This window comes from Apteryx rowi, unplaced genomic scaffold, assembly GCF_003343035.1.
Source record: "Apteryx rowi isolate R43461 unplaced genomic scaffold, aptRow1 scaffold_157, whole genome shotgun sequence".
In the NCBI taxonomy this organism is placed as follows: domain Eukaryota; kingdom Metazoa; phylum Chordata; class Aves; order Apterygiformes; family Apterygidae; genus Apteryx; species Apteryx rowi.
Genome location: NW_020447830.1, coordinates 384,003 through 406,156, shown reverse-complemented (window position 1 = coordinate 406,156; position 22,154 = coordinate 384,003). Strand labels below are relative to the sequence as shown.

General features: G+C 38.9%; 1 protein-coding gene across 2 annotated transcripts in view; it reads left to right on the top strand.

Moving 5' to 3' along the window:
• The window catches only part of SUPT3H (SPT3 homolog, SAGA and STAGA complex component), a 284,473-nt gene that overhangs the window by 120,253 nt on the left and 142,066 nt on the right, over positions 1 to 22,154 (top strand). The gene's annotated exons all lie outside the window — the stretch shown is intronic.

Sequence of the window (22,154 nt, the reverse complement as noted above, 5' to 3'; positions counted from 1 at the left end):
GGATAGTTCTTTTAAATTTTTTCACGGTGCCAGGCATGGGAATAAAGCTCTTATATAAGCTTAAAATGATACAGTGCTATGTGCCAAAGCTTACTTTGCTAGGGCTTGTTGGTTCTCCTATTAAGCTTTTCAACTCCGGCACATGAAAGCCGCCCAGATAGTCTAAACACCCTGGATCTCTACAGAGATGCTAATGAAACAGTAGTTAAGAGATTAAAGGCCTTTGGAGCGTACAAGCTGGATAAAACCCAAGCSGAGACAGGAACTAAGCGGTCCCCTTGTATCCTCATCTAACCTGATTTCTTTTTCCTGCTAGTAATAGTCTTTGTGATACTTGGTGTTCGTTGACGCGTGCTGCCCTCCTGTTAAGCCTGGGAAGCCACAACAGTAGTTAGAAAACTTCATTAACTGAGACTTTTTTTTTTTCTCCTCCCCTGTATTCTGTTTAGTAGAGTTTATTTTTAACAATCTGCTTCATGATGCTGTTTTTTTAATTCTTTGTTTTCTCCATTGTAAAAACATTTGGGCAAATTTAGATTCATGCCACTCTTCTACTAATTTCTCCAAGCTGTATATGACCCTCTGACATCTAGGGCTGACCACAGCATGCTGATATATTTAAACATCTTTTACTTTATCTGTGCATGGACTAAAGTCATAGTGGTAATCATATTGCTTAAAACATGAGTTGGCATATTTTTGAACATGATACAGTTTTCTAGTTGTAGAAAGTACTTTAATCCATATTAGGTTTCAAACACTACGATCAATTCTGTCTTAAGTAGCATACTTAAGGGATACTGCCAATGTTTAGAGTAGGTCATGCAATTTAGGAAAGAGAACTTAGATAATACAGGAAAGCAGTATTTGGAAGATACAGGAAATTTGGGAAGAATTTATTGGAAATATGTGTACGTCATGTAAAGAACAGCATAATCAATTTATCTACCAGAAGCATAACCTGTAATGATTTTTATCTGAAATTATTGATAAAAGCTTTAACGGGTCATTTTAAACCTTCTTTTACTATATCCAAGATTGCATGGAGATTTCATGGATCCCCCACATTCTACGGTGATATTCCATAGCCACCTTCTCTTTGGGTTGTCAGTCTTTACTGTTGTTGCTGTTCCATTAATTGTAATATAGGGACTTTCACATTAATCATACTTGCACATTAATCGTTCTCGCCTGCAGTATTCCTGTCATTTTTTTAGCTGGGGAAACAGCAGCTGAAGTCACCTAGCCAGATTTCCTACGTGTTTTTTTTTTTTCCCCCAAGCAAAGTAACACCATTTATTTTGTTGTACAACAGAATTCAGATTTAGAGCCGCATGTAAGGATGGTAAAGACTAGATGTTTATCTTGCGTGTTTTKGGCTTTAGCATAAATGATGAAGAGCTTATTTCCATAAAACTAGAGTGAGGTAGGGTGTGTTGCTCTGAGCTTGAGTAACTCATGTTAAAAATAAAATGACAAATTACATGTTCTGTCACTCACAGTTACATGATGCTTTTTCAGTCGGAGTTATTTATCAGTGCTTTAGAACAAAGGGCTTTGTATTTTCCGAAGCAGTCTATGTTAATTGTATATGCAGTTTGTGATGATATTTCGGTAAGTAAAAGTAACATCCAGAGCCAATTTGAAATCTAAAACATGTAAGAGACATAAAAGGTACCATCAGTATTTTACTGGTTATAGACATCTGTGATTTATTAAGTATATTATTTTTCGTTAGCGTACATGAAAAGATCAGTATCAGTGCCATCTTCTCTATGACTTGTTATGTATTCATAATGCATTATGCAATATTTATGTCCTTCATATTGATTAAAATGGCTGTCAAAACGCATATGTTAAAAAGCTGTACTAAGAGTTAGGTCACATTATTTGAAATACCCATGTACTGTTCGGTGTTTTAACACGCATATTAGCTGTTGTCACTTTATAATTTTTTGGACCAGTGTAGTTGTTCAAAGTACAACCATCAGATTAATTATATGAGGTTGTTACTCTATTGTTATCTTCAATTCAAAATAATCTTGATCATTTGGAAGCTAAAACCTGTAGCCTGTGGACCCTAGAGATCTGCTTGTATCACCTTAAAGCAGACCCTGCGTTCAGTGAGCTGAATCGCACTCTGGACTCCAGTGACTATAATGACAAAATCGCTGTTAATTATTTTAGGAGTGCCGATACTTAAATTTTAAGTGTCTGAATGTGAAGTCGAATCCCACATTCATGATAGGTAGTGATGGGAGAGTGAAGCGAGGTAAATTAATACTAAAAACAGAACATGCTTTTAATATCTTCATTGGAATATTTCAACAGAGGAGTATTCAATAGCGGATTCTTCATCTGTGTAATCTTTGTGGCTAAGGGTGAACATGTCTTTGAAAGCAAAGCTCAAGCGGATGGCAGAAGGGCAGCGTGGAGACTGCTGCACTGGATAGGTAATCCTGAACGTGAGATCAGGGTAATACTCCATTCTGGCCTGAAAAATACACAAGCACTTCTTTGACTTTAAATGAGAAATGCTCACAGATGAATCCAGCTATACAAAAATGAGTTTAGCTTTTTTAATTTGTAGAACACTATACAGTAAGGTAAGTATGGTTGCAAACATAGTGCAGGCTTACTTTGAAGKTTTTTTTTTTTTCCTTTTCAGATGGGTGATAGTGGTGTTTTTTTCCTGTTTCCATTATCGTTTACCCTGCAAAACTTCTTTTTAATTAAAAATATTTAAATTAAAAATAATTTAAAATCCCTTATTCATCCTCCTTGCTTTTGACACATCAATGAAAGGGATGAATAAGAAAAATATTCCCTCCATATAGAGAGAAGTGGAATAATTTGCACTGATTTTGATATTAATGATCTCCATTGGAAGAGGCAAAAAAAATGTTGAAACTTGTCCCAATATTTGCTGAATCAGTGAACTTACAATTATAAGTTATAATATTTAGTCATTTTTTCTAACTTTGGTGTTTTGTCATGGAAGTTCTGAGGAGCAAAATAAATATGATGGCTCAAATCCATAATTAGGCTTCAAAATGGCACCTGCAATTAGGAATTGGCTTTTTTCATAAGCTTGGGAACTTCTCCCTTTACCAGCTAGATGTTTGTTTGATTTGCATCAAGGGTTTTTTAGTCTTTCAGTCTTGCTGCCATTACCTCAAGAGGGGAAGATCAGCTCTGAAGGCCACAAATACCTTAATTAAGGAATTTGCTCCTAGTCATTTCAGAAATGAAAGGGGTGGGGGGATCCGTATGTGTTTTCATACTAGTTCTGGTTCCTGGAACCTCTTGGAGAGTCTGTGCATGTTCCCAGGATGAGCTAGAGCACAGTTTGAGCTTGCATTTGTGCGAGTGCCTCTTGCGTTCCTGACTCACAGGGTTATTAGCCACGGACCTGAGAACGCTTGTCTTCAGTAATTTGTGATTTATGCTTCCAGTTACTAAATAAGGTGATGATTTTCAAGGATTCTCCTTCTCTTTCACTTGATGTTTCATGCTTTCTCAGCTTGATGTTCCTGCTGGAGTGCCTGTAATAAATAGGATGGTATTAATTTTCTTGCTTGGAGACTAAAGGAAAGTCTTTTTTTCTTTGTTTGGGAATTTTATTCCAAAAAAATATGGGGACATTTAATATTGCAGTTATTCCTGGAGTCTTCAGTAATTGCAGTGAAGCTTATTTCATCTTCTGAAAAAGCAGATGAGTTAATACATATCRAGGCTTTCCTCTGAATTAGTTGCTCAAGGAGAAAACTCTCTGAAAGTTTTATGAACTCTCAGTGGATTTAGCTTTTTRGKTTTTTTTTTTCAGTACATATAGATCAGTGGTTGATCTACTCTTGTCTTAAAAGGTCTTCACTGTTAATTCTTTGGCAGCTTAACCATAGATCCTTGTAGGGGAGCTGTAAACAGAGATAATTCTTCTCGGAGTCCAAGATCAGCCTCAGTTACATCTTGATCCAGGTTCTCTGTGTGTGGCTAAATTTGCAGTCGTCTTCATGTGCACAAAACACCTATTTTTATCTTCAAGTGTATTGGGGAAATTGAAGCAACAGTAGTGGGAACCCAAAGTCAGAACAGGAAAAGCAGGCAGAAATGATGTCAACAAGAAGATGGCAATGACCTTGCTGGTACCCCACAAATTGGTTCTATCAAACTTTGGAAAGGTTTGAGTTACAAAATACTCCTCCATCTGGAGACTGCATTCAAGTGTAGGTCCTGGTCTAATCCATTAGGTGGTTTCAGTGTAAGCCTCCCTGGAAAGATATTTCTGTATCACGAAACCACAGCATTTTACAGTATTCTCTGTCTTTGACAAGTCCCTAAAAGTATATTATTGCCAATGCTGAATGTGGGAGGTTTGTCTGTTTTCTGCTAATATGAAAGTCTGCATTTTTGGCAGAAGRACCTGTTTATTTTTATAAGCACCTAATTTCCTTACAAAGCTATTGGAGCTTGCATTTCTTGGACAGCCTCTCAGTCGGGTTCTTTAAAGAAAACCCCCAAACCTCACATTCCCTCCCCACCCAAACAAACGGAGAAAACCCTCTGCTTTCGTTTGGGGAAATGCCTGTCAAAATCAATAGCTCCAGTGCTGACGCTGTCCCCTGATAACGTGGCTGGCACGTGGTGCACAGTGCTGTCCTCCTCCTTTCTCTCCTTCCTGGAGCTTCTGGTCCCTCGGCTGAGCTGGAGGCAAAGAGGGAGAAAGGATGCCGCGATTTCTCTGCAAAACCTACTGGCAGAACTGGGAAAGTGGGGAACGTGGGGAAATGCCTTTCTTTTCGTTTTCCCTTTTATTTTATAAGGTATGATGTCCCTTTAGTGTTACACCTACTGGTTCCAGTTCATGGGAACGCTCGCATCCCACTGAAATCTAAGCAAATGGTTCCTTGCAGAAGAGGAGGGCCGRCCGGAATAATGTGAAAATCTTTCTGCCTCCGTAAAGTTGACTTTGCGAGCTGCGGTTTACATACACAAGCCATTCACACACACGCAGGAAGTTTTCTTGCCTTTTTGCTAACTACAGTGAAGTCAATGAAATTAGAAGAATAAATGATTCGTTGTAAATATTTAGTGAACTGTGACTAAGCACCTTTTAATAGAAAGTGTCAGTGTTTCAATTCCAGAGGCTGGACTGTTTATGAATAGTTATATTTTATAAGGTACTTTGTCATGGCTCGCGAGATATTTACAGCAAATCTTTTTTTAGTGACTTTTTTTTTTCATTAAGAGAACTCACGAGAATTTCCTGGACGTACAAAGCAGGCTCGTGATTGCACAGTATGTCACTGAAAACAACTTTCCCTGCAGTTTGTATTTCCTTCTGTCTTGACGGGCTGGGGTTTCACGACCAGCTCTGTTACTCTGCCCGCCTTTTAGATAGTGCCTTTGTGGGAAAGGAGAAGGGAAAAAAAGACATAAAATGGTAGTGTACTTCTGAAAGCATGTTCATACTCACTGCTTTTCTGTCACTGTCCAGAGAAAGTGCCTACTAGTCAGGATATACATTTTTTAAAAAAAACCCCCTTATTTATATTATTGCTGTTTCTTAATTTTTAAGCGTTCCTTGCGGCTCTGTTTCAAAGTGGTAGAAGAACAGTAACCGTTAGATGATGATTAAGCTTCTGGGGAAAAAAAAAAGAAGGAGGAAACCCCCAATACTTGGAAGTGATTTTTCCACCCAGCTTTGTGCAATTTTGTCTTTTACTCCATGTCAGCCATTGATGACCACATTTAGACTGCTTAAATTGTGCTTAAGCTGAGGTTTAGGAAGGCCTTCAGATCTGGAGTCCTGGGGAGCAATTCAGAGAGACCGCCCCAGCGAAATCCTACAGACATCGAAAGCCAACAAGGGCTTGGCTGTTTTCTAGAAGCTCCTGTGCATTTGAAAACCGCTCGTCTCGGGAGGAGGAGGAGGGAGAAGTTAGGAGCCCGAGCTCTGCCGCGTTTCGGAGGGAGGCAAGGATGCCAGCTGATACGTAACGTTCCCGTCTCCAGCTGCTGTTTTTGCAATTCCCAAATTAGAGTCACCACTTAAAGTACCTAAGCAGGTCTGTTAGAATAGGTGCCAGATTTCCAAAGCTGAATACTTTATTTTGTAACTTTTATAATATCCAGTATAGCTTTCCTTAAGGTGATCCAAAGCGTGCTTGCGTGGTTAGGGACTGCCTGCTCTCAGTCGTACCTTTGCAAGCAGATTGGAGTCTGTCATTTCATCGGTACTTAAATAAGAATGAAAATAAAAAGTATAAAAAGAGACTTTTCTTTGTTCAGCAAATGTTCCCCATTTAATATTTCCCCATACAATGTTAAGTTGTCTCCAATTGATTTGATGAATCTCTTTTGATTAGTCATGGGCAAGATGAAAGTAAATAAATATGGAGTAAGGCAGTGGAGACTGACTGGAGAAATTCATTTGAATCATAGAAACTTTTCAATTTGTGTCAAAAAAAAAGTTAAAATAGCACACATCTGGTGGGTCATGACAGAAACGTTTTTCAGAAGATTTTTTTTCTATTTTTTTTACGTTGGTGAGGCAACTCTGCAGACATCTCTTTTATCGCTAATAGTCTTCAGTTCCATTATAAAGCTAAGATTTTTTTTTTTTAATGTATAAGCCTGGAAAAATCAAGGCCAGTAATTTCACACATTTTTGAATCCCGCTTATAACTTGTACACAGCTCCCTTCTATGTCTTGTTTGAAAGCTTAGCCAGCAAAGCGAGGATGACTTGGGCTATTTTTTTCCTCCCAGCTTTTTACAGGCCAGGAAGGAGCTTGCTTGTTTGCTCCTTTGTCTTCGAGGATAATGATGAATGTGTCAGCAGAACCTTTATTCATTCGAGTGACTGGAAAAAATAGAGGTGCTGGGACTGTGGCTCTGGGGTGGGGTTTTTTGTTTGTTTGTTTTTTCCGCCCCTTAATAAGGAGACCRTCCTGTGGATCTTCTCCCATTCACTATTGTAAAGACCACCTCTTCTCCCACTGGCTGCTGAATATCGCTTCTGTTGCCGTCCCTGGTAACCACACTAATTGCTTACATGGAAAAGTAATATTAGGAAAATATTAAGTGAAGCTAAAAATACCTTAAATATCATATAGCAGCTGGAAACAGGGAGAGCCAGCACCTTCCACCAGCCAGATCTCCACGGACCACCAGCAAAGTGCTCCGGGGACCACTGCAACCATGCAACCACATAACGTGCTTTGGAACACGTTCATCAAATATCACCTACTGCTTTTTACCTTGACCTCAGAAGACCTCCTGAGCAAATGATAAACAATAAGCTTACATAGCGTGCCCAAGAGACTTAGGTCCTAAATAAACTCTGTATGATGCCACACATTTTCGAGAAAGCAGAGCTTACCGTAGACCACACAAATCTCAGCCGTGAGCACCATGGCTTGTGTGTTGAGTGATGCCAAGCTGGACTTCTGAGAAGTGATGACTGTGCCTGGACATAGGAGCCCAGTCAGGATGTTTTTTTTTATTTAAAAAACCCCATTGCAGAAAACCTCGGCGTTTTGTGGCCTGACCCGCTCCGCGGCGCCCGGGGTGTCGAGGAGGACGGCTGTGTGCTCTGCAGCTCTCTCTTCCCTGGCTCCGACACAGAAAGGAAGGAAAGGAAAAGTATTCCACTAACGGCAGCACGGATGGAGATGTTAATCGCTCTCCTCTAGCAGGTCATTCTGATACGAAAAATTACATTTCCTTTTGCCTATATGCAGTGTGATTCAGTGAATGGAAACCACAGCTTGTCTTGAGGGGAAGTCAGTCTTCCCCAAAACCAACCTTTGCTTCCTTGGTCTGCAAGGAGGAAGAGAAAGGGAACGAAGGGATGCTGAAAGCCTTGCCCTCCAGCATGCCCTTCTTGACTTTTTTCCCAATAGAAATTAAATTTCATTTCTGAAATGAAATTTAAATTCTTAAAAATAATAATAAAAAAATCCTGCTTCCCATTGGGCATCTCTTGCTGTTGGTCAGGGTGCAGCATGTGTACTTAATTTCTTGAAGCGCTTTTCCCTCTACAACCATAGAAATGTGCTAGAAACCTGAAAACTGAGCTACTGGTGAGAGTAAATAATTGGAAGTGTTTTTTGGAATCACTTTATGACTTACTGGAGTGATTTTCTGTTTTGTGCAGCTTTTTTGTGCCGGGATATCTAAGGGAATTCGGATTTTACCTGGCACCATTTCACATCGTATTCCACAGGTATAGCTAAGAAAGCAAAGCACACATATCCACGCTGATGATTTTCTTTCTTTAACTGCGATACTGGCAATAACACCAGATGGACTGTATATAAAAAGTCTCTTTATGAATCTATATACTTGATTACAGATTTTGCTCCTACTTGAACTGCCTAAAATTTGTAAATTTAAAATACACTTTAATCCAACTATAATTTTATAGTAAATTTTCTCCAAAGTACCAATTATTCTGATGTAAATGATTCTCCATAGATATAAATTGTCATGCACATTCAGCCTGAATTTTCAGCATAGCTCGTTTGTTTATTTTTAGTACAAAAAGGTAGACAAATGCAATCTTAAAAAAACCTGCAAGTTTGAATGGATGTCAAGTTATCCTTTGCATTGACCACTTTTGAGCTATCATCCGTAAAATGGAGTAACTATTCTTTTCTTTCGTTTGACATTCTGTTGAGACATTCTAGAGTGAAAATTAATCCCCCTTTTTCTTCATCTTTTATTCTTGATTCTTAGTTTGTATGTGCTCCACTACAACTTCAGATCTTTCTTTTCAGTATTCTTATTATATTGTTCTTAAACAACCAGTCCATATCTGGTACTTGTGAATTTGCCTCTTTCCCTTGTAAGCTCAGTTTTTTCACCTCTTTAAAAATTAATTTTTCCAGCTGGAATTTCTTACCGTTTATCCCGTTTATTAATATATTTCTAAATTTGCTTTCTGCGCTCCTGAATATGTGGAGTTTTTTAGTCATCCATGTTGTTAATGGGCACGTTGTATGGCATTGGACTCCGCACAATGTGCTCTGCTGCTGGACAGGAAATTTTTGGTAACTACTCTTTGAGTAACCACTTATGAGCAACCACTCATTTATCTACCTTGTGCTCATTTCACCTGGCTCATATTTCCCTAGTTTGCTTACGAGAATACCTTTCTAAAGTCCRGATATTTCACATCTACTGCTTCCCACTTTCCACTGAGCCACTTTTTGTTGAAAAAAGAAAAAAAGAAAATTATTACTTATTTCGAGACGTCTAAGAAATCTGTTTCATGCTGCTTTCTGATGAGCTCTCCGCATTCAAAGTGATTATTTCATAATTTGTTTTAGCGCCCACGGTGGCTCAGTGTAGACTGTGGCTTTTTATGTGTTTGTGCCCCTTTTGGGTTCCCTAAGCCTTAGGAAGGAGATGGGGCAAGAGCAGAAGACAGGGCAACTGTTCAGRCTTTCATTTGGAGATACAGGAGACTAGAGATTTGATCCATATTAATTGTGTGGACAGGAATTTTTTTGCCTGTGTTTTCACCCCTCGCTTTTTCAATTCCATATATTTCTTTGAACAATATATTATAAGTCAATGATAAATTGAGGAAAATAACTCGTGTTTTTTATGAGATTAATTGTCTAAGTGGTGWTTTAGTGTTCATGCTCAGTATAACTGCTAGAGAGTGCGTTTTGGACAAAATCAAAACCCATAGTGTAATTAATAGACACGGATGTGGTCCTCTTCCAAAGTCCTTGCTTTTGTTTTTGTAGCAAGTAGATTAAGACTAGGGCGACTGTAAAACATCAATATTTTATAAAACTCTTCTTTTCTTGTTCCAAAAATTCTGCCAAATTGTACTTAAATGAAGTCTTCTAAGGAAAAAGCCTGTAAGAGTTCCTTACTATAAATACATTTTTGTGATTTTAAGAAGAATGGGGTATTTATAATGGATTGAACCAGAGCTTCTCTGCTCTGTGTTATCTTTATAATGTTTGCCATAAAGTGCTTCCAGGCGACATCTTGCCTTCTGTAATTTTTTTCTTCCTTTTCGTTGGTGCCTGGAACAGATTATTGTGGGTTATAACATTTTAAAACATTTAAGTAATCCATTTGAAAGCAGGAAAAGGAGCACACCATTGATATGAAATTGCACTGACCTTCCAGAAAAGATTTTATCACAGAACTTCTAGTTTCTTACTCTAGGGAGAATGTTGCATAGTTTGATTTCTGAAATAAAACGTATTTTAAAGCTTTGTCTTTGTAAGGGAAAATGATGTCTCTTATGGCAGAATTTTATCTTCAGAGTGAGAGCATTAGTGCAGTCTGAAGTTAAACCTCAGTTAAAACCAACTATTCAAAACAATTATTCTGTATTTTAATGGATGCGTGCCTGTTCTTCTGAGCTGATGTATTTTTTCTGCTCTTAGTTGGGGAGATAATTTCTATTTTTCACTTGCAAGTTCAGTGCTGGTATGGAATAATTAGCATAACATCTCAGAGTGGGCTTTTCTGGTAACTGGGAGGTTGTGTTGCTTCGTTAGTTGTAGATAGCGGGAACTGTTGTGCTCCTAACTTGTCATCGATAATTTAAAGCGCAGGTTTCCAAACTGTGATCTATGGACCACAGATGATCCAAAAGGCCAAGTTATGTATTTTATAGCTGATCAGTGGATTTTTGTTAATATATGTCCTATCTAAAAAAAAAAATCTAGAAAGATTACACATATTCGGTCTTACTGCATCTGTGAGAAATTTTCAGATTAGTGATGCACTGTTAGTCCCAAATCGTTCCGTATTTGTGAGACGGAGCGTGTTACTCGACCCCTCCGTGTTTCTCCCCATTACTAAAATGAGTACTCTAATGTCGATCTGAAGCTAGTACTGCAGAGAGGAATAAATGACAGCACAGGCTCTCTATATGCTTCGGTGGACTTTTCAAAGCATTTTGTTTTACTATTAAAATCAGAAGCTTAAAATACATCTAATTTGCAAGTGCTGATTTGTCAGTAGAGCACTAGTCACCCAGCAGTGGGAGACAAAAGGGCATTTTACTGCTTTTCCGCTCGCAGACTAACTTTGGACACAGCGCTTCCCTTCTCCGTGCACTGGTTTCAGGAAAGGTAGTAAATTAAGAAGGGAGATGTTGTAAAATGTGTTAACATCTGATAAGGAAGCGTGCTGTTTGACAATTGGATATAATTATTATCATTTAACACCCATGAGATCTCATTCATAGAATTGCAAAATTAATTTTTAAAACAAAGGGCAAGCCAAAATGGTCTTAACATTTTGGAGAATACAAAAGGACTAATACTTTTCCTCTAAAAATTAGCATAAGGCATTCATCCTAGTTTGTATTTTGTATCTTGTGGATTAGTTTAAATTGTCTCGTGGTTTTARTCTAGATTTAAAATAACGAGGGATTTCCACATTTGGTTAACACTTACAATGTATATATACAGTGAAATTATGTTTTGACTTCCTGCTCTCCTCATCATTTTTTCACCCTATCCTCATGAGAGCAGGCTGAAAATTCATCTCTTTTGGCTTGGTTAATTCCATTTGTGTTTGGATATATTGTTGAGATGAGCTTTCTTCCTAGAGCAGAAATGACTGATCATAGTCCAGTCTGCCTAGTCTAGAAAGACAGTTGTCTCATTTATTTCCTGAAAAAAATGAAACCCTTTGTGAATGAGCGAATGGAACATATTATGTTATACAACTGGAATAAATTATATCTTTTTCCTTTGGCAGTCATAAAGATTTGTAGAATTAATTTATGTTTAAAACACTTAACTGTTACAGTTTGGTGCATTCTGATTAATACACAATGGTACTGAAAAGGGTCCTTGCCACAGCTTTGTGTTGGGGTAAATCCGCTGATTTTCAGCACTTATAAAGTATTTACAATAGTAYAAGGAGGGGAAAAAACCCCAAACCAACCAGGGTGAAGTCTATTGTTTTCCTTAATAAGCAGGACTTCTAAAAGCACCTATGTAGCCTGTCTGCCCAAATTGTAGCATTTACTTATTTTACAAAATCACAGTCATTCTCAGTTTGTGAGTATTGTCCTTACAACAGTTTACAAAGAGTAATCCAAGTGAGCTCAGCGAAACCATATGTATAAGGGTTATTCTGCAGAGCTTTCAGCAAAACTTTTTTTTTTTTAATGGTTTTGATGGGATTTTCGCACATTCACCCTGACGGAGATATACCTTTACCTGGTTTGTTGAAAGTAGACCTGTATATGCATCCAGCATAGCAAYTGAGTGCCTTTTGTGTGTTGATAATTCATAAAGTTCATCGTTCATGGGGTAAATACTAAAATATTTTTTTAAAAGTGCAGGGAGTTTATTCAAATATGTTTTCTAAGGGTTTTTTTTGTATACGTGATTTCATTTTGATGTCTTAATTCAATGGAAATGCACATAACTCCTTCTTGAAGCTAAAACTTCATTATGGTCTTACAGATAAGTTGAGCAGTTAGATGCTTTATAATGTGTGTTCCAGTAGCTGGTGCTGAGAATTGTTAGACCTAGTAATTGTAGCCATAAATGTTTAAGTACAAGTAAACTTAAATTTATGGCACTTTCTCTTGAAATCYGAGTTTAATTTGCATATTTATTCTTCTCCGTGGATCCAATAATATAATATACACAATTCTGTTTGTATTGTATGTATATTATTGCTCATGAAGAAAGGTTATGTGAGTTGAGGAAGGTTCCTGAGGACTGGAAGAGAGCAAATGTCGCTTCTGTCTTCAAGAAGGGCAACAAGGAAGGCCTGGGGAGCTACAGGCTGGTCAGGCTCACCTCAATCTCTGGGAACAGGATGGAGCAACTAATCCTGTAAACCATTTCTAAACCTATTAAGAATAAGAAGGCGCCTGGGAGTTGTCAGCATGCATCTATGAAGGGGAAGTCATACTTGATCCATCTCATAGCCTTCTACAATGAAACAGCTGGTTTAGTGGGATGAGGAGAGCAGTGGATGTTGTTTCTCTTGACTTTAGCAAGGCTTTCGATGCTGTCTCCCATACCATCCTCATATTTAAGCTGATGATCATGGACAGTGAGGTGGATTGAAAACTGCCTGAAATGCCAGGCTCAAAGAGTTGTGATTAGTGGCATGAAGTTCAGCTGGAGGCCAGTCGTTAGTGCCGTACTCCAGGGGTCAATACTGAGGCCAATACTGTGAAGCATCTTCATTAATGACATGGATGAAGGGACAGAGAGCACCCTCAGCAAGTTTGCAGATGACTCAAAACTGGGAGGGGTGGTTGATAGACCAGAGGGCTGTGCTGCCATTCAGAGGGACCTCGACAGGCTGGAGAAATGCCTTGTTTAGATCCTACCTCAATGGGGCAGTGAACTATGTTGCTTTCCAACATACTAATTGAGGAGGTATCAGTAGTAAAGACTGTTAAGTGAGCATTATTAATATTTTTTCAATGAACTCAAAATAATTATGAACTCTCTTCCTGTTTCTAGAATTTTAACAACTACGAGCATGGATGAAGCTTATTTCAGATTCAGCATGCTCCTCTCAGGGTTATTTAAGGAATCACACCAACCATCTGTTAGCTGCAGATGACATGCCATCTTAGAATGCGATAATATCTAAATATCTTAAGTCACATAATCAAGATTTCTTTTTATCTACTTTCTTAACATCACACACATGAAACAAACCCAGTTCTTCACTGAGCTTAGTTTTCAGTGTTTCCAGCAGTGAAGTTCCTTCCAAGACAATTACAGAGGGTTTTAGCTTGTATTGTCCAGATATTTGTCTTCTGATTTGCTCCAAATATTCCTTTTCTAAAGTTTGTCCCTTGACACTATGTCCTTTTGAATAATTAAATGATATCATGTAATGTTTCTCTTCTTGATGTTTATGCTTTTCCAATATCTGCAGATATGAGCTGGACATAATTTTATACTGAAAAAAAACCTTTCATAGCTGGCATTTCCATTTCTTTCTGTGCTTGCTGTTCTCACTGCCATATGCACATTTTGAAGATGATGTTTTCCTTAAGCAACTATGACTCCTTTTAGGAAAATTCAGTTATTCAGTGGTCAGGTTCTTAGAGTTAGTTGATATTAAAGTATTTAAATAAGTGAATAGGATGCTTCCATGTAATAAATAAGTAGACTATAATTAATTTTAATAACTTCCTATTTCCACTCTTGACCATATCGAAGGAGGAGAGTGAGGAGTTACTGTTGTTCACACCATCAGGCTAGTGAGATACATTCCTCAGTTATTAGACAAGAAAATCCGATTAAACTTGTAGTCTACTGTCTAACCCAAGTAGGCCTAAGAAAGCAAAATGCATGGTCTCCCTTGAGGAGTTAGAGAAGGTATCAGTAACACTCTCATGCATTATAGTGATATAGGAAGACTACCCAGGGGAAAAAAGGTCATGAAAGAGGTAGTAGAGGAAGTAATACTAGAAGAAATATTGAAGTCAATACCAATTACTCAACTCTGTATGCAAAATAATGTAATACTGCTATCCAGATAGCTGGGTAACATGTAGCCAGATACATATACTTGGAAAACAGTGTCTAGGCTGTGCAGCATCTGAAAATATATATGTTCTAGCAAATTCTCGTCTTGTGTCAGTCATGCCTATTTGCATGCTTGCAGTGTTAGCAATTGGGACCGTTTTCAGTCAGTGACAGAGAAAGGTTATAAAGAGGCGATAAAGAAACAATACAGAACTTCAGACATTGAATTTAGTGCTTGAAATCTAGGCATCCCTGTGGGCAGCTGTATCTCTCCATCAGCTTTATAGGAAGTGTAGGCTTTTATATGTATTGTCCTGAAATATATCTTAGGGAACTTAATAATGTACTGTCGCCTACTGCAGAGTGTTACAAATCCATGAAGTTAGTCATAGATGGTGAGGAGCACCTAAATTTGGGCACTGGTGATTGTTCCTGTGTCCTACAGCTTATATGTAATTTGCGTAGAGGAACATATACCTCATGGTTTCCAATGTCCTCTGTAGCGGGCTGCTTGACATTGGGAATTCTGGGCCCTGTTGTGTAGTCCAGCAATTGTGGGCATAAAACCCAGCGTATAGATTAGATATGCTAATGTTGAAAGGCAGCATGATTTAAAGGTGGCATTTGGGTCTTCATGTTAAAGAATGGAGACTCTTCTACTCTACTCTTGTTGAGTTTTATGATAGTGTAGTTGCATCCTAGAGTAGAGTAACTTGGAGCAGGTTTTTCTCAGTGCAACTTAGAATAGGAGACCTTATTGTTTGTCCTTGCAACTCTTAAGTTAGGGTAAAGAAGAGGACTACCCTGAATAGATGGGACTTCCCAAATATCTGTAGTCTACTTTTTCAGCTGCTCTTTCTGTGAGGATGTCAAGGATCTGTATGCTTTGACTTTCTGTCAATTTGGCCCTTGAATTCATTCATGCTTTTTGAAATGGGTTTAATACAACCTCTTTATAAGTTTACACCACCCCTGTGTTAGGAAGAAGTTTTATTTGCCAATTTTAGCATAGACCTTGCTTGATTATAAAGCATATGGACTGAAAAAAATGAAGTGCAGCYCAGATCAGAATTTCTGGTTTCCACTTCACTTTAGGACAGTCTCCCTCAGCACTGAAAGCAGATTCAGGTAGGATGGTGGGAAGCTCTCCCTACCTGTCAAAAATCGTGGAGAAACTTCTCTCTTGTTTGATCCCCTGTTTCYGGTAGACCAAATGAGGGGCTGTTGTAATTCTCCCAGCCACGTCTCCGTCCTTCCAGTGCCGTTAGCSTCAGGTCGTGCCCAGTATGGGTGATCTGCTGGTTATCTCAGTGGGGCTGTAACACTGCCACAGCAGTTGGCATTAAGGAGCAGTGGAGCCATGACCGTGAAAAGTGCAGGCAGATTATTTAGAAAATATAACATGAGMTTTTTAATAGTTCTGTTGGGTGAGCACTGATGTTTCAGAAAGCAAGAGAGACTTTATCTCCCAAGAAGTGCTGCTTACCAAATACTAGTATTTTCTTCCAAGTTTAGGAGCCACTGAAGGTCTTGACAAAACAAAAAAAAAAGTTGTAATTTATCTATTAAAGTAATTGTTACTTTTGAACATTTGTTTTCATTATAACTTATACATAATTTTTCTAAACCTTCAAGAAAACCTAACACAGGTACCACTTGCAGTTTGACATTATATCTCATATACTTGCACCAAATCCTTATAAGAACTATGTTCAGTGAAACCTATGTAAACCTAAGTGCGTATGAAACCTGTGTAAACTCTTTGTCATTAATCCAAGCATATGAATACATAACTGCAAACTCGGATTAGAATTAAGGTTACCTTTTATTTTTAAATGGGCTTTGACTGAAGTTACCCGATGAGTAGACAGACATACAAATAGAGAGTGAATTGCTTGAGCAGTTATTCTGTTGCTTTTTTAAGTAGTGCTGGTAGAACGTGCACATTGGTTATTCAGGGCTTTAAATTGTTCCCTTTTTCCTTAACTGGAGTCACTGAGCAAACAAGCGTGTTTAATTTTTAATTGAATGTCCCTTAACAAAGTTCACTGACAGTATCATGAAGGAATAATGTTTATAGCAAAGAAATAATGTTTGTAGCAACAAAAATCTGTCACTTCATATCTATTATAGAGTATATCTTAGCATAAAATAGAATTAATTTTGACGCTACAATTGAATATCTTTTACTCTTCCCGCTTCATCGTTTAGACCTCTTTCCTCTGAGCCAATCATTCTTGCTTTGGCACTTTCTTCCTCCCTGTTTTTGTTCTTTGTCTTTCCTCCTTCACTCTCTGTAGACTGTACATTGCTCCCACCACTCATCAGAAGGAAACCTAGACTTTCCCATCTCCCTGCCATCTTAGGGACCAAGTCTAAACTTTTTTTATGTTTGTCTTTAGAGTCAGCCTCATATGGCACCAAAGTGTATTACTTCAAAATACTTTATTGCTGATTTTCTGAAGTTTGTTGTTATTTATTTGTAGTAATTTGCAGTCTGTCCTTCTGGCATTAGAACTGCTGGAAGTTTTCTGGGTGTTCTTGTGCTCAATACCAAAAAACTCAATTTCTTTGTCACAAGCTGACAGTCAGCTCTCTAATGAGTGATATATTTAGGAGAACACTTGCTTATAGTATAAAAACATCTAAATTCTGTGAATTAATACGTTGTGCATTCCAGATGCATTCCTGCCAAACAGCTGTCAGAAATGAGATTTACAGTGTATTATTGCAATATTGAGGAGAAGTGAGTCCAGATAGTATCCAGTCCAAATATATCTAGTAGTTGTTTTTTCCTCTGTGATTTTTTTGGGATCCTTGCCTGTTTTTAGATTTGCAACAGTGAATTAACCAGTTCTATATGTAGTGAGCAGTTATAGCTTCATCATGTTCTGCTCGGTCGGTTCTCTGGTTGGTTAATAAATGCAGGGTAGGAATCAGCTTGCTGATTTGGACACCTGAATTTAGATGTCCACAGAGTAGTTGTCTACATGCGAGTTAAGTGTCTAGCTTCCCATTATGCATCAACATGAGTTGAATCACCTTCCAAGCTCCTTTGATTTTTTTTTAATTTTGTTCAACTGATGATGTTCTCTCCTCAATATATTTCTGTGTGTATTTCTCCACATGCAAATACTCCCGGCCTAGAGACACCTATTCTGAATCTGCTGCTTCATCACGTGTGGCCTATATTAGGAACTGCCAAGTCCGGTAGCACGAGAGAGATGMTGCTGCTGCAGCTGCACATCCTGAGGGCCAGCCGTAGTGAGGGTGAGCATGTATTCCCAATAGGCACGCACACGGATGCATGTATAGAGTAAAATAGACATATATATATATATAGTGTATGTAGCTGGCCCTTGGACCCTCTCATCCCCAGATGCCTCTGACACATGCAGATGGGTCTCACAGTCAATCCCTGGACCCCATGGTSTCTCCAGGAGCTGGCTTGGACCTCCTAGTCCCTCCGGTAGCCAACGCACAGACCCTCTGTTCTCTCCAATATCCAGCCCAGACCTATGACCGCTTCGATACCTGGCTTCAAAGTCTCGTCCTACTTGCTGTCTGGTCCAGCTTGATATTTGCTAGTAGTCACACACTGACGGATGTACCCACCCAGTATGTGTGCACCACAGAAACAAGTGCCTCTCTGACCCATGGTCTAACTCCACGTGCTGACACTCAGACCTCCATACCCACACATGCACACAGAATAGAGAGTGCCCTCTGGAAAATGTTTGGAAATAGAGTTTAATAAGAAAACAGGACACACTGCGGTGATTACACGCAGAGCATGGCCAGACAGGCATTCTAACCAGCAACCTGTTTACACACAGCCAACCCCTTTTGTCCCCTTACCCCACTATTTTCTTATGCTTGCTCCTCTGCAAACTACCTTGATCCTTCCCTTTCCCCACCTATGGTCTTTCCCCATAACGTCTCATAGTCAGTCTTGTACAATCCCAAGATGCTCTTTCCTGCATCCCATAATGCGTCCCATACCCTCCTCAATCTGCAAGGTGCTCCGGAGAACCTTGCCTCCTAACTCATCTTATGGGTGTCCCCCCCAGCCCCAGGCCTGCTGCTCTCCTGGGACAGCCCTGGGAGGGCCAGGTCAGGGGCTCGTTTCTCTGATCAGATCTTTGGGGTTCCCGTGCCTGTTGTTGTGCCTCTGCACTCCTTCATGTTCGTAGAGATGAGCCTTTAATCACATAACCTAACATCCTGCTTCATCTGTAGGCATCTTCGTTCTCTGTCCATCATTGCAGGAGATATGGGGATATTTTGGGCACAATGCCTGTTGGGCTGAAGGACAGAGGAAGCCCATTTGGAGATCTTGCGTGGAAGGAGTTGTCCTGTGACCTCCACCCGTTATTGAGGTGATCTAGGCCCCTGAAACTAGATCCTGCTTTTAGGCATGTAAAGCTAGGTAGGTAGAATTTGGGAATGAGCCCAGGGAAAAGCTGTTTATGAGGTCTTTCCAAGGAATAGTGATCATTCCCAGAAAATGCCATGGTAGGCACATTGGGTGCATCTCTGAAGCTGTCCTCTTTAACATGAACTGGGAAAGCAGAATCTGTTTGCCTCCCCACACCCCATGATGAAATTATTCTAAAGTTTAATATTTCTCTGCATCTTCTCTTTTTCTTCATCTAAAGAATGGATCTGCCTGTGTCTGTGGAAAAAAAAATATATATTTTGTCTGTTGTTTCAGCACTTGAAAAATCARTTGCATTAGTTTTCTAGTGCTGGAGTTTGTTCCTTCTCCTGACCGCATCTTATCCCTCATATTTCATTAGCTGGTCTTTTAATATCTGCTCATTACAGAATCCGTGTTATGGCTAAGTACTTCTTTGGTTTTCTCAGGACTTTTTTTTTCCGTTGCCTCTTCTTTTCTCATTTTTTCCCTTTAGGAGAAAAAAAGTCATTGTGCTGGATTGATGGACGCAGACCACTCTTGCAGCAGATGAAAACTAAATATTAAGAGTAATATAAATGTTTCAATGGAAAGCAACATAGGGGATTTTTGGAGATAAATAGTGATGATTCAAGCCAGCAGACAGCAGCAAATAAATACCACTGTACTGCAGGAAGAAAAAGTATCTGCTTGCCCCATGCAGGGTCTCCAGATACATAAAAAACTTCAGGTGTGGAGGGACCATCTCTGCTGCTGCATATCCTCTCATGTAGAAACAGAAAAGGAAAATTGTTAGGGATTTCTAGGAAAAAAAAAAAGGCACATTTCCCACCAGTCTACCTCACTGCTTTTATACCTTTTTCTAGGCTAGATTCGTCAAATTTATTCAAGGTGGTAAATTCCATGAGTTGGGACAGCTTTGTTATGGTATGAACTCAGTAGAAGCCCCAGTAAGGGAAACTATTTATTCGAGCTTAGTGCACTTCCAGCCACCCTGGTTATACTTCCTTTCTGGCCAGGATAGTTTTTCAAGCTTGTGGAGGATGGGAGATTGCAGCAGCTTTCTGTCTCCACAGTCTGCTCTCCTGGTGGTCTGGCCACCTGGAGAGCTCTGCATCAGGGCTTTTCAAGTAAAGTCGCTGCCATGCCTGGCCCAATACCTTTTGCAGGCTTTCAAAACCCCAAGAAACCTAACAGAGAAAATGCTTTATCTATTTTTGTAGCTGCCCAAGATTTTCTCTTTCGAGGTTCTTACGATGTAGGTCTCCGCACCATGAGTAGCTCTAGTATCTTAGCACGTGCTAAGTATAGATGTGTGTCAGTGTGTTTGTGTGTGTGTGTTTGCATGTATGTATGCGTTTTGGGGGCTTACCCCTCTTGATGCACCTGGAAACATCATTGCAGGAATTTAAATAAATTAGAAATAGAAGCTGAAAGTAAACACGCAAAGAGCTGCAGCAGTCTTCTTTCTCCCCGCTGCTCTTCTAATCCGCCTGTGAAAATCTGTGTAAGTTGATCACCCCCTTGTAAAAACTTCCTTAAAACAGACAAACCTTTGAAATATGATCATCTAGGAAAGCTTTGTTATTGCATGACCTGTATAATGGTTAGATGCACAGAGATGTGTTTGACAAGTCTCTTCTATTATCGGGGCAGTCTTCCGTATCATATTACTGTTTTGATGCACYGCTAATGTTGTATTTTGATGTATTTCTTCCTCAATATTTAGCTATGGAGCGACAGTGTTTTCCTGATTTCAGCAGAATTTTAATATGTTTCGTAGGAAGACATTTATACTTCTAGCAAGTCAAAGGTGCTTTTAAGGACTCTCTAATGAACCATTAAAAGCAAAGCATACACGAAATGAAATTCGTAAGTCATATTAAAACATCAAGTTCAGTTTCAGTTTGCAGAAGCAAGGGCACCAAATTTTGTTTTTTTGGTTTTTAGGGTTTTCTTTTGGTTCTTAACCTAGCTCGTATTCTGTAACTTGGCAAAAATCGGAGTCCCCGGCCCTTAGTGTTTGCTCTGCAGTGGAGAAGGACAATGGCAAAAGTGAAGAAAGGAATCAGAGTTTACTATTTTACTCTTTGTGCTTTTGGGGATTTTACCTCAATATAGCATTATTTCCGGTAGTACAAAGGGGCAAAGAAGTTCCTGTTTGATATCGTAAAGAATATTATCATATAAACCAATTAAAATCTAGAGCTAGTGGCAGGAAATGTAACAAACACTAAACAAATATCACTAGCCATTATCGAGGCTTTACGTTTCTTTTAGAGTCTAAAAAATCCAGGGCCCATTGCAAAGAAAAAGGAAGCGGCTGTGGTGTTTTCAGTTTTTCCTGAAACCACCATGCCAGTATCTAGTTTTCTGTGTGCGGGAAAGAAGTTGGCAGAAGTTACATGAGAAACCAGTGAAGAGCAGCTGAGATACAAATAGCTTTTGAAGGTAGAAAGAGGAAGAGTGCGAGAGAGGGAGGAAGCGAGTAGGTGCACCTGGAAATCAAGTAGTGCATTCCATTTTTACATCGCTCTTGTTCATGTTCTAATAGAGGATTTTAGCATCAAATTTAATGTATCCTTTTGCATCAGAAAGGAGCAAAAAGGTCTGATAACTGCCTGCCCTTGTAGGAATACACTGGGTCTTAATCGCATCTCTTCCACTCCCTGTGCTGTGTATAGAGCTGGCAGTTGCACGGGAGAGGGATTTGTAAATGCGGAAAAGGAAGGCATCCCAATGAAGTGTCAGCRCTGTGCTTCAAAGAAAGAGTTATGTCCTTGCACTTTGTTTTCAAAAAGAAAAAAACAACCCCTTTCATTTGTGTATGTGAAATGTTTGCTGATAAAACTGAACAAAAGTGATTTATGTTCTAGATCATAATGTTAACATCCCAGCATTTGCTACTCTCTTGCATGTTTGTTTTGTTTTGCTGTTAAATCTTATCAATAAACGAACAGGATTTTTAAATATTAAAGTGTCAGTAAGTATAAGTGAACAACATAACATGGTTGTGAAGGCTGAATTCTGTTTGTTTTTATATACATTGTGTGGTTAGAGAAAAGATAAATTATTTGTAAATTTTCAGTTAATTTACATATGTGCTCTACTTAAATAAAAAAAGAAACTTAAATTTTATACTATATAAGCAATTGTTTTGAATCTGTGGGGGGTTTTTTAACGTTATTTCTCGTTCCAGAGCAATAGGAAAGTAATTCTATTTATATATATATATAT